Source organism: Echinops telfairi, unplaced genomic scaffold (genome assembly GCF_000313985.2).
Source record: "Echinops telfairi isolate 266 unplaced genomic scaffold, ASM31398v2 ScPeMD7_5592;HRSCAF=6446, whole genome shotgun sequence".
Classification (NCBI taxonomy): domain Eukaryota; kingdom Metazoa; phylum Chordata; class Mammalia; order Afrosoricida; family Tenrecidae; genus Echinops; species Echinops telfairi.
Window position 1 is genome coordinate 37,181,676 of NW_022109491.1, and position 2,957 is coordinate 37,184,632.

The window sequence follows — 2,957 nt, forward strand, 5'->3', positions numbered from 1 at the left end:
GCCAGTCAGGGTGTGATGTAACAACGATGAAAAATACAACTTTCCTCTAGTTCCTAAATGCTTCCTCCACCCCCACTATCATGATCCGATTTCTACCTTGCAAGTCTGGCTAGACCAGAGGTGGTACACTGGTACAGATAGGAACGGGAAACACAGGGAATCCAGGGCAGATAATCCCTTCAGGGCCAGCGGTGTGAGTGGCGATACTGGGAGGATAAAAGGAGAGTGGGTTGGAAAGAGGGAACCAATTACAAGGATCTATATGTGATGGAAAATCTATATGTGGGACAGAAAACAGAAAAGTGGGTGAAGGGAGACGTCGGACAGGGCAAGATATGACAAAATAATGATTTATAAATTATCGAGGGTTCATGAGGGAGGGGGGAGCGGGAAGGGAGGGGAACAATGAAGACCCGATGCCAGGGGCTTAAGTGGAGAGCAAATGTTTTGAGAATGATGAGGGCAATGAATGTACAAACGTGCTTTACACAATTAATGTATGTATGGATTGTGATAAGAGTTGTATCAACTCCTAATAAAATGATGTTTTTAAAAAAAGAGAAGCCCAAGTTATACAAATCTTCCTTTATTTAAACATTTTTTCTATTTTTATATGTCTTGAAAATGTTCTTGCTAACACAGAAGATTGGGGCACATGTTTAAAACATTTTTCCTCATTAGAATATGTAGTAAAAACAAAACAAAACTTGAGGCATTAGTCTAAATTGAATTCACTGGGAGAGAAAGTAAAAAGATAAAATGTTACTTTACATTCCCCAGAATTTAAAGATTGCTTTACATGAATTGCCAGTACGTCTTTACTTCATTATTGATATGCCTTCTTCAAGAATAAATAGAGTTCTCTGGAAGTTTAAACATTAGAAAGGGAATCACTTAAAAAAATAAAAGAAATATGTAACAATGGACTGACTCCAGTATATGAATGGATATGGCCAGGACGGGGGGCCTTTCGTCCTGTTGTCCGTAAAGTGACTCTAAGTCAGAGCCTGATCAAAGGCAACCACCCCCTTCTGTTCCAGGCCCTGTGAGGAAGGACAGAGGACACTTCGCACCATCCCTGTCCTGGAGGACTTGATGATCGAGTGAGAGAGAAGAAAGGCTTAGTTTTGAAAAAGCACACCTTGTCCCCAACAGACAGGGTGTTAGAGAGAAAGGAATGGCAGGAATTTGAGGCCTGGAAGGATAGAGAGAAGGGTGAGGACGAGAAAGAGTCCTCTGGATAGGCCAGGGGTGAACCAGCTTCCGGGTGGGTGAGAAATTCACTTCCTTTTTCAAGACGTGATTGGGCTTTAAGATGTGACTAATATTATTGGCCTTCATCGTCTGACATACAGATTGTGCCGCTGGTCCCTTTGAGGGAATACAACCAAAATGAAAGCATCGTAGGCAGGTGTTTGGGATGCCTTGTTGAATTTGGGGTCTATCTCATCAAGGTGGGGTCCCTGTGTGGTGCAAATGGTGTTCTCTCTCATCACAAGTTTGGCTGTTCAACGCCCTCCGTCGGAGGGCAGGGCAAAGGCCTGGCAATGTACTTCTAGTGAAGAACATCCTATGGAGCAGTCATTCTCTCTGACCCGGGTTTTCCCGGAGTCGGAATTCACTCCAAAGCACTTGTTTTTTGAAAACCATGGTGTCTTGATTTTGCAGAATGTGACAGGCATGGCGTGGTCCACAGGCTGCATTGATGAGAGAACCAGTGCTCAACACCAAAGGGGCAATCACTGGGTTGGAAATTGGGGGATGAACCTCACATGTCAAAAACGTTCTCCACGGTATCAGAAAGCCCATAGAAGCCTCCAGAAGGTCTTCTTCTCTTCTTGGGTTGGGGAAAGATAGATTGTGTGATCTACCTCTGAAAATTAGCTATGGAAAACCCCATAGACCCCTGAAATTATAGTCCAATACATGCTGAAAGATGGGCCTCCCAGGTTTGGCTCATGATTTTACACTAAAAGGCAAAATTTGTTCTTTATCCATGAGAAACAGCATTTCAATCGTTCGTGGTCATAACTTCAACCACTCGAGGCTGTATTCTCCATTTGGCATTATGATACTCTGAGGGGAGGGCATGCCAACTTTGGACACCATGTGATTGTGTATTTTCTGTCATGATCCAGACTCACAATTTGGACAGCAAAGCTGATTCTAACTCTGTGCCAAGTTGGGCAAGGAGTCTTGGCTGAGCAGTGCTCTTTGAGTGGCTGCTGAGACATTTGTATGTGGCCTTCTCTGGTGACAAAGGCTAGGTACCCTGGCTTTTCTATTTTTTCCCCATTTTAATGAACTCTGCTCCCTCTTATAGCATGTTGTACAGTTGAACTAGAACACCACTGAGGACTGTTGAGAACCTTCTAAATTGGCATGCGTAAAATAATTATTGTTTATTAATGTGACTTTGATGATTATGGTTGTGTGTGATTGCCTTTTAGTCCATGATTACTGTATTCGTTTCTGTTGATTGCAAAATGAGGTACCATTCTCACTCGCCGACTGGCATTCTTTCCAGACAGACGAAAACCATCTCCAGGAAGTTAAAAGTGGGAATAATTTATGTCACACTGCTGGGGAAACCAAATACCTAGTGGTCAAGAAATAACCATGTCAGAGCTTCTAGGAAAATATTAACTGGGAATGTTGATTCAGAGTCACTGAATGTATTTATTTATTTATTTTTGGCAGTTTTTCACTCTGGATGGCCTTCCCATGTTCCTGCTCTGATTTATAGTCATCCTCTTTAGATTGACCTGAAGCTATAGATCAGTATTCTGACATAGATTAACCCTGCTAACACCTATTCAAAGTTATAAAAAAAAATCTAACTTAGATGTTGCATTTTTTGAGGTTGTAAACAATGATTAGTAGAACATCTACCAATTCAATATTTTCCAGGTGTCTGGTTTAGAAATATCATTCTTTACCACCATTACCAAGACCCT